Below are 10819 nucleotides of genomic sequence, written 5' to 3'. Positions count from 1 at the left end.
GGATTTGCCCGTGAAATTACTTGTGGGACTCATTGAATCAAAACCAGATGGTTTCTTTTCTGCTTATTTATTTGTTGCAAGATTTTCAGACCTTTAATTCCTACCTTGCATTGTGGGAATCTGTTTTTTTTTCAAGCAGAGTAGCACAGACAAACTTTATTTCTAGAGTTGCCTCCATGATTAGGGTTTTCAGGAAGAGTAGCAAGCAGAGGTCTTCACTGTTAGCCCACCACTCTCATCCAGAGTTCATGCTTGGGTAAAGCAGATAACACTGGGGCAATTTAACAGAAAAAAGCAAAAGCTTGCAGAAGGCAGAGTCCTGTGCTCATTCCCTCCAAGTTCCTGTGGGGAACATCTGGAATGTGTATACCCACAAGACCAGAGCCATGGGAACCTTGACATAGTTAAATACCATGGTTGCCACAGCTAAAAGAAAATGAGCTATAGGGGCCCAGAGGACAATAGGTGAGCAGGAATCATGGTAATGAGTTAAAGGGGGTGAAAAATAAAGGAGTGGAAGGAGTAATATGCATATGTAAAATTGTATATAATCCCCCTTGTGGGGGACACAAGGGACCACTGATGTCTCATGGGTAATCTGGTACAAATTACCCTTCTCTACATTCTAGGATTCACTACCAAGGGAGGTAGAGCTGGAAGCCCAAGAGATCTTAGGAATTCACTGTTGTTCATTCTTTTAATGATTCAATAATCCTGGGTACATAAAACTCTACTGTAGTTGCCCCTCACCTGCTGTATGTGTCCATAGCTGATACAACTGCTTCGGCAAAGCTGAAGATTTCTGTCTGACTACGTAATACTCCCTGCATGACATCATCTTGTTCTAAAATGAATCAATCCAAATTGGATGTGAAAGATTATTCTATGTCTGGGTAAAACTGAAGGGATAACTGACTATAATATAGGCGTGTCAACCAACTGTTGTGCGATAGGATCAGTTAGCTTATTAATCAGCATTATAGAGTGCCCTCTACGTGCCAGATGTGGACTGAACACTAGTGAGAGTAGTATACAAGAGGGGCCAGGCCTCTGCCCTCACAGGAAATTAGAGACCACTAGAGAAGGGAAGTAATTATGAAACAAATCATTCTAACTTATTGAGTAAATAATTTAAAATGAAAGCATTCTCCAAAGAGCAAATGCAATGGGAAAACCTAAAGAGAACCCAACCACATCCTGTAACAGATTTGAGCAGAAAAAGCTACATAGTTCTGGTTTTCCTTTGTCTGTGGTGCATGTGTGCATGCACAAGTTTGCATATGTGGATACATATTCCTACATGCTGCCATGCATACTCAGAGATCAGATGACATCCTTTGGTGACAGTCCTCACGTTCCATGTGTTGGAGGTAGGTCTTTTTGTTGTTTTCCACTGCAAATGCCAGGCTATCAGGCCCTCCCTTTGCCAGACTCTCTCGGATGGATTGTCTCCTTTTTTTAACATGGGTTTGGGGAATTTGAACTCAGTTCTTTGTCCTTGTATGACAAGTATTTTCCCAACTGATCATCCTCTTCAGCCTGTGTAGAGTTTTCTAAATTCATGTCAATGAAAATGTTCATAAAATCATGTGAGTAGATTATTCCAGTATGTCCAAAGGGTCCTTTTCAGAAAAACCTAAGAGATGTTTGGGGATGCCTGCATTATACAAAGTTCAGCTGGCTTCTGTAAAGACGCTGCCTTTTGGAGAAGGCTAGGTATCTTGGGGGTCAAAGGGGAGAACAGGGGTAGAGCTGATCCAAAAGTTCATGAGACACATTTTTTTCTGTCAATATTTGTGCCAGCTGGTGTTGCAAGGAAAACAAGTTGGAAAATAATGGCACAGATGCCAAAGGTGTCTTCTGGTTTTAAAATTCAGTTATTATGTTTTAGAAAAAGTATTCCACCAATATCATACAAGGAAGATTGAAAGTGCAGACAGTTAGAGCCAGAGGTAGTTGCAAGTCTTTGAGAGGACTTAGAAGCAAAGAAACAACCAAAAAAAAAAAAAGAGTAAAACCCAGATGAAAAGGACAAATAAATGAATAAATGTGAAATAAGAAAAACAACGGTAGCTATGTACATGGTGAATCTCGAGATGCCACCTGAGACTATGCTATGCATTCAAGTGTAAATTGTCAATTAACACTGAGAGGCAAAGTGTATCATTCATAACCAGTATCTCCCGGCAGTGTGTCAAGAAGGATTCTGAGTAAGCTGTCCACCATTCTTAGAACAGAGAGGCGGTTTCAAAGTGAGCAGATGAGAAGGGCAGAGAGCTGTGTCCCTGCTGCAGGCCCATGGGTGTCCCTTACCCACCTTGGTGAGGCTTGTCTGCTCAGTGTCTTGACCCCTGAACCTGACCTCACTTTTCTAGTATTTGTAACTTTTATTAGACCGCATGTCTAGTCATGTGAATTCTTCTCTCCTGAGATCTTTTGAGTTTTAAAGTCCCCACTTAAAAGATCCTCCTCACATCTCTTTGTGAGGGGAACTCTCCTCGCTTTTCAGCTCTGGCTCAAATTTGACTTTATCCATGAAGCCCTCTGTCAAAACTCTGCCAGCCAGGAGTGTCATTGCTTCTGACTACCAATGACAGCGGGTGTTTCCCCAAGCAGGAACACGGAGTCTCTACTCAACCACTGTTTCCTTTGCAGGAGTGGTATTGTCCTCTCATTACCTCATGGATTTCTGGTAAGTGTCGTCAGAAAACCCATAACCCACAAGGAGCACATTGCTAGATAAGGTAGGTCAGTGGTTGAACACAATCAAGGGCTATTCATTTCTTCAGCCATTTTTGGATGGGAGTGGGGTTAAACTTTGAAAAGCGTCTAAATCTATATGGTATAGTTGAAGGACTCCATGATTATGACCGAAGCAGAAAGTTGGTTTTCATGAACTTCTCATTTAGGAATCATTAGTTAGGTGTGATAGCTCCAGGCCATCAAGGGACTGAAAAAGGACAGATCCCATAAAAAATTTTAAGGACAAGGTGGCTTACACAGTGAACTCCAGTTTAGCCTGGGCAATAGTAGGAGACTCTGCTACTAGACAAACAAACAAATACAAAAAATCACTAACGGCATTGTCAGTTTTTCTCTATATGCTTTTCAGAATTCTTTGTTGCCTCTGGTGTTTCCTGAGCCCTGTAACCAAGCTTTAGTTCCTACATCTTACTCAGTTAATCAGGTAATTATTCATGGTTGAAGGCCAACAGTAGGATTTCTGAGGTTTGTTATATGGGGAAGTTGTCCATTTTACTTCCCTTACTTAACTTTTTTGCATAATCTAGTCCAGTGACTCTAGCCAGTATGGAGATTAGCTACAGCTGCCTTCTTGATTCCACTGTATGACATAAACCCTGTCTTCCTGTTCAACTGTAAGCAATGCATATTCTGAGCTTCTGGACTCTGTCTCCATCCAGCAGCCCAGGCCACCGATCCCTGCTTTTCTGTGAGTCCCTGTGTGTGTCTAGTCTTCAACTTTTCACTGGCTCGTTCATGGTTCTAAGATATAAGCCAATCAACATGGGACTGATCTGGACCCCCCCCAAGTGTGGGTGTCAGTGAGAGGGCCTGGGCAACCTATGGGGCCTTGAGCAGTGGATCAGTGTCTATCCCTGGAGTGCAGACGGTCATTGTGTGCCCATGGCATGGGGAGGGATGCTCTCTCAGCCTGGACTCTTGGGGGAGTGCCTGGACCCTGCCTGGAGTGAGGTGACAGACTCTGGATATCCCCTATGTGGAAGGAGTTGGCAATGGGGTGGGAGGCTGGGGGGGAGGGGGAGTGCGGGAGGAGGGGAGGGAGAGGGAGCTGGGATTGACATGTAAAACAAGCTATTTAAAATGAAAAAAAAATATAAAAAATAAAAAAACAAGTAAAAAAAAAGATCTAAGCCAATCAAAGATACTAGCCACAGAGCTCAATCTGTCACATACGTATTTCTAGTGTGCCTGAACTACACAGAACTCAAAAAAAAGGAACAAGCAAGGAAAGCATGATTCCTCCTCTTCTACAATGGATGCCATAGTGATGCTAGCCAGACTTTTTTCTGAAAATATTTTCTTGCTGCTCTTCTGTTTCATAATTCTATATTTTACATATTACTTTAGAATTATATTAAATAGTATTGTCTAAAATTACAATGTTTTCCTTATAACTTTTCATGAAACAATAGTTTTAATCACTTTGTCTCCATCTTACAGGTTGGAAAATATTCAGCTGTCTTTTTTGTGATTATTCATGCCTTAGTATACTTTCCATATAGCAGTTTAAGAAGAGAATGCCAAGCCAGCCATGTTCTGTTCATGGCTTTGATGTTTCAGTTTTAAATACTCAAATATGGATCTAGAAAGATGACTCAGCAGTTAGGAGAGCTCACGGCTTTAGCAAAAGACCTAACTTCATTTGCCAGCACACACACAGCATCTCACAACCACCTGTAACTCGAGTTCCAGGGGATCCAACATCTTCTTTTGAGTTCTTACACCCACAATGTACACATATGCAAACTTAAACTCACAAGCATATGAACAAATAAATAATAAATCTTTAAAAAATGCTTCAGTATGTTTAGTGAGAGCAGTGGTTCTCAACCTTCCTGATGCTATGTATGACTCCTTAATGTTTTAGTGACCCCCAATCATAAAATTATTTTCATTGTGATGCCATAATTGTAATTTTGTTATTGTTATGAATCATAATATAAACATCTGATACGCAGATGCTCGAAGGCAACCCATATGAAAGACTCATTCATCCCCAAAGAAGTATGGACTCGTAGATTGAGAATTGCTGAGTTAGAGGGATTCCAGGCAGAACTGGCACTTAGATATATTATACATCTCCATCTCCCTATACCTGAACGCTGAAGGAAATGTGAGGAGACATCATTCTGTGAATTCCTAGAATTTTGTATTGGAAAATTCTATGGTATAAATGTTTGTGTCTCCTATTGAAATCTTAACCTTCAGAATGATAGCATTAGGAGAGTAAGGACAGTGGTTGGGTTATGGGTTATGAGCACAGTAGGATTAAAGAGACTCCAGAGATACCCTCCACCTTTCTATCATGTGATGGCACCGTGGTAAGGTCGTATCTTCACATAAGACAAGAGCACTCAACAGACACCAAATCTGTTGCCATAATGACAGGCTCCAGAATTCTCAAGAAATACATTTCTGTGACTCATGGGCTACTAGTTTGCAGTATTTTGCTATAACAGTACAAATAATTCTGGCAGGAAGCCACATAAATGTTTTAGTAAACACATTACCACTATTAAACAATGTGGCTATGGGGCTTCTCCCTGTGGTTGCCTCCAACAGAGCAGTAATGAACCACACACTGCATTTGACAACCAGTTGTGGTATACTCAGCTTTCTTACTTAGCCATTGAATGACTTAAAGACACACCTACCACAATTGGCAATGGTGAGTGGAATACTTGGGTGGACACAATGGAAGGGGTTCTTTTGGGTGCTTTATTCCAAGTAGCAGTGTCACTGTCTCTCATGAGAGCTTTCCTACTTCCTATTCATCATGAAGAACCATGAGTTCACCTAGTCTTTCTTCATTCTGTTTCATATATAGCTGTATTATTCATCATATAATATCTAAAACTTTCTGTCTCCATGGATGATGCAGGCTTCTCTCTGGAAAACTGAAAAAATTTCTAAAAACATTGGTGGATAGCAGAAATAGAGGGAAATGACATGCCATCCTAACTAGAACATTCCTGTTCAGTTTTAGTTACATCATTTGGGGCCAAAGTCTGTTCTTTAACTCTTCTAAGAACTAGTAACCTGTATCTATGAAATGGCAATTCCGTAGATAACAGAAGTCTGCTTATATGGATGCTACGTTGAACTAGAAATTCTTTGAGTGACATAGGCTTTGACTGTGCCATGTTATAGTCTAGAATTGCCATATATTCATCATCTTGTCCCCATTCGATCTCTAAGATAAAACTCACATAAATGCATACACCATTCTGTTTGTTTCTTGGCCAGAACTCAGCACATCTACTACCGTAGACAAGAGCAATACTTGATTAACATACTGGATGTCCTGTCATATTGGTGACACACATAACTCCATTTTAAAAAATTAGAGCTAATACCAGCTTCCACAGAGCATTGGATTAAGCTATATGTTTCTTATCCATCACTCTTGGGCTTCTTACTTCTGTGGATAAAAGTGTAGGACCTGACATTTGTCCCTCTTACTTTTTATTTCTTCCCCCAGTTTCATGTATACCAGTGTTTTTCATCACATAATGTTTTAAACTTTCAGTTTCAGAAGATGATGCAAGCTTCTCTCTGGAAAGTTAATAACTTTACTAAAAAAACTTCATGGGTATACAGATAAACTATATATCTTGGCCCACCATGGTCATATTATGTTACTCACTGTGTTACCACCCTTTCTTTTGTGTTATAAATTCCAATGGTGTACCTTCTACTCCAAGTTCTTCATTTTGGACACAGTGTATAACAAGAGAATGCACGGTATAGAGTGATCATGAAGTCGCTTTGGAAATATCTCCTGTCAGTGACAACCATTTGAAAATTAGCCACCTGTGAGAACAGATGTTAGGCTAATTATAGATCTTATCAAAGATTTTCCAATTTGACCACAGGTATACTGAACATAATTTTGTACACTCCAAAATACTTTTCAAAGTTCTTAATTTTTTAACATATAGATGTGTAATGATAAATGTATGTGCATATGCACAAAGAAGTGGTGTGTGTGTGTGATTATGTATGTGTGTCTGTGTGTCTATCTCTTTCTGTGTCTGTGTCTGTCTCTCTGTGTGTGCCTGTCTGTCCACCTGTCGATTTCTCTGTGTGTGTGTCTGTCTGTGTGTGTGCCTGTCTATCCACCTGTTCATCTATTTGTCTGTCTCCCTTTCTCTCTCTCTCTCTGTGGTGTGTGTGTGTGTGTGTGTGTGTGTGTGTGTGTGTGTGTGTGTGTTTCAGGAGCTTCCTTGTATAAGAGGAAAATGCTCTCTGTTTGGTAAGACACAGTGGAAGCAACCTAAGGTAGTTGAGTACTCTCTCTGGGATTTGTCACAAACTGATCCAACTCAAAAGTTTATATGGAAAAATTAAGCTCTCAAAGAGATTGTGGCCATCTTCTGCCTCTTCCTGGGTTTCAGGGAGCGATTTTGATTTGTGATCTCTTAAGTCCGGAACAATTTGGTATTTCTAATTTATTGCTTCATTTGTGACTGCTGCTACGGCAAGGTAAATTTATTCTGATTTGCACAACCTAAGTCCCTTCTCTGACAGTGACTAATTATTACCTGAGTTAAAATAATGAAAGTGTCGGAAAGTGTCCGAATGCAATTTGTTAGGAAAACATGTGGCATGCTGTGTTACCCCAGTCCACAAAAGCCTAAGTGATCAGAAACCATGGAGAATTAAGATTTTTTTCTCCTCAAAGGTTATAAATCAATGTAGAAAATTGTAGAAACTTTCACTGAAAAGAACTGAATTTGGCAAAACAAGGGATGGTTGGAGGACCTCTTATACATCTTCAATTTTAATAAAAGTAACTCTTTAATGATATCCTCATGAAACTTTATGCTAGAAACATTAAAGAATGGAAAAAGGCTATGTTTCCTTAATCTTAATATGTTCTTGGCTGCTGGGCACGTTGTAGACTTGTTTGCATTTCAGAAGTCTATATGAACTCATCTGTTTTTCTTGTTTCCCCCTCCACAAGCACACAGGTTAGGTGTTTGTGCAGTTTTCATTTGTGAGTTCCATTTCCACCATCTGCTTCTTGGGTTCACTATCTGACACTCCTTACTTCATGCTAAGAACCCACTTAAAGCCGAATCCATTTAATACATGCTTCAATGTAAAACTATGAAAGGCTTCACTGGAGGTCCTGTTCCTGAGGCTGTAGCTATGGAATTGTGTGCATGTTTAATATAACTAATTATTAAAGGAAGAAGTTATGAACACATAGTTGATCATAATATTTGGGCTGGGAACAGAGTGATATAGAAATTCTTCATTTTCTTCCTCTCTAAAAGCAATGTCAGGTTCAACAAAGGAAGTATTCTGACATTTAACTGTTGTTTAGGCTAATTACCCAATTGCTACATGCCACACACACACACACACACACACGCACACACACACACTTAAACTTTAAGGCTTATTTGCTTTAAAGAGTTAAGACCTCAGTACCAAGACTTTTCCAGGTAAAGTATGTACAGTGTGATAGTAATTATGGTAATTAAGAAAAAAGAAAATACATTTCCAAAGTGTACTTCATTTAAAACAGTGACATAATTTTTATATGCACAGAAAATGTATAAAATTCACCAGCTATAGCTGGACATTTGTGGCGCACGCCTTTAATCCCAGCATTCAGGAGGCAGAGGCAGGAAGATCTCTGTGAGTTCGAGGCCAGCCCTGGTCTACAGAGTGAGTTCCAGGACAGCCTCCAAAGCCACAGAGAAACCTTGTCTCGAAAAACCAAAAAAAAAATTCACCAGCTAAATTTTGGCAATGGTAATCTGTAATGAAATAATGATGCATTTAGTTTATCTTTGAAGCTCTGATTTTCTTACATTAAAATCCTTGTAAGTTATTAAGATATGGACTTAAATGTTTCACAGGCTAAGGTATCCCTTCTTACAAAGACCATGAAGAAACCCATGTTGGGAAGAGAGATGGCTCAGCAGTTAAGTGGGCATACTTCTTACAGAGAACCTGAGTTAGATTCTCGGCATCCACACTGAACAATTTACAGTCACCTGTGACTACAACTCCAGTGTGTGTGAAACTGTCTTTCGGACTCTACAGATAGCTGCATTCATGTATACACACTCCCACTCTCTGCCTCTCTGTGTGTGTGTGTGTGTGTGTGTGTGTGTGTGTTACTTCCACAGGCACACACATATACAGGTACACATGGGTACACACATAATAATAAATCAAAATTCTTAAATTATTAATTTAAAGCATTGCTTCAGTTAAATTTGCAGTTCATGTTCAATGTTGTTGAGCACATAGTTTTAAGAAGCTATGACATACAGAGCTCAACTAGAGAAGGCATTTCTTACCTTGATTGTGTTGCTAAATAAAAACAAACTTAAGGAACCAATTTCATTAACATTCTTCCATACAACACTAAGAGACATTATAGAGGGCATTGGGACCAGCATACATTAGTACATACCCGTCTCTTATCCTTCACACCTGTCTAAATGGTTTCTCTAAGGAATGTGGCCAGCCCAAACATTCTCTATTCAAAGCAAAATGTATATATTACTTATAATAAAATATTATTTAGCCCTCATTGGAAGTTGATTCTGAAACATCCTACGATATGCAATTCTTGAAGCTATTAAGTGTACTGAGCCACACAGAGCAGGAGGGTTGCTTTGTGGGACCATGGCATAAGGTCCTTGTAGCTGTCCTACTGATGGAAAGGAGGCAAGTGTTCACTGTGCAGGGCTGATGAGGAGGAACAGGTTTGTTGAGCATGTTTACGCTAGGGAAGATGAACATTTGGGGATGTCAGTTATAGGTCAATGCCAGTAAGCTCATGCTACAGTGTTGCTTAAGAAGTGTTAAAATAGAAAATTGTATCACGATTAAAGCAATTGGTTTTCAGCTTAAGAAATGTTTGCTTTAGTAGATCTTTGACAAGCATGTAAGTTCGAAATTAGAAAAAACAGGAAATATTTAAAACGTAGGCAAAGTTAAAAACTAAAAGACACCATATTTTAACAACTGATGTGCGTACCAGATGATAGGGCAATGTTGCATCATAATGCATGGTGAATTATTTGCTTCTCTCTTTTTCCTCAGTAGAGGCAATATTGTTACTTGTTTCAGTAGAGCCTTGCAAAGGGACCTGTACATGAGATGCAAGTATCACACATGCTTTTTCTTATATATAAAATATAATTGGTAACACTCGTTGCTAATGATGAAGGAAGTCTTGTTGATTCATTTACACCTCTGCCACATTCTTTTTAATGACTGTACACTATTTCATTATGCAAATGTAAAATAACGCATGTAAAAGTCTCCTATTGATGGATATTACAATTATTGTCTGATGCTTTAGAATCATAAATGTATCTTCTCTGAACAGCTCTGTATGTGTGCCACTTCCTGCAATGGAAAAAAAAAATAGAAGTTGTCATGCGTTAGTTGAGGCAATATGGACATAATATTGGAAGTCATAGCGATGGAATGATGAAGCATATCTTCTTAGTTAGAAGATATGTAGTGAACTTAGGAGGTGCATAGAGACAGGCTGAGTACTGTGAATGGGGGTGAAAGGAAGGAAAGGGGAGGAACTGGGTGGTTTACTTTAACCCACTGTCAAGGAAGGAAGCAGTTTAGGAGGTATGGACAAAAATGTGCAAAAGAATACCATGAAGTCTCCAAGCTTAAAGATGAAGAAGTTTCTAGACTGCAAAGCGGACAAATTCAATTCCAGTTTGTTTCTTTGCTTCTTTGTCTCAGACAGGGACTTACTAGATAGACCTGCTTGTATGGAACTCTGCATTGACCAGGTTAGTCTAAAACTTGCAGCAACTCTCCTGCTTTTGTGCCCCAAGTGCTAGGATTATAGGCATAAGCCACCATGCCTTTCAGAAATTTAGCTTTGTCATACATTTACTTAATCCTCACTCGTGTGTCTGGATTGCTATCTAGATAGGAGAAAAAGGAGGAGGAAAACTTTCATCTGACAGGTTTTGGTAAGCTCTTGCTAGTTCCTTCGGTCATTAACACAGCCACAGCGGATTAAGAAAAATGTGTAAGTCATTGAGAATGGGAACAG

Source organism: Mesocricetus auratus, unplaced genomic scaffold, assembly GCF_017639785.1.
Source record: "Mesocricetus auratus isolate SY011 unplaced genomic scaffold, BCM_Maur_2.0 Super-Scaffold_4256, whole genome shotgun sequence".
Taxonomy (NCBI): domain Eukaryota; kingdom Metazoa; phylum Chordata; class Mammalia; order Rodentia; family Cricetidae; genus Mesocricetus; species Mesocricetus auratus.
The sequence above is the reverse complement of the archived record's forward strand: the minus strand, read 5'-3'. Positions refer to the sequence as shown.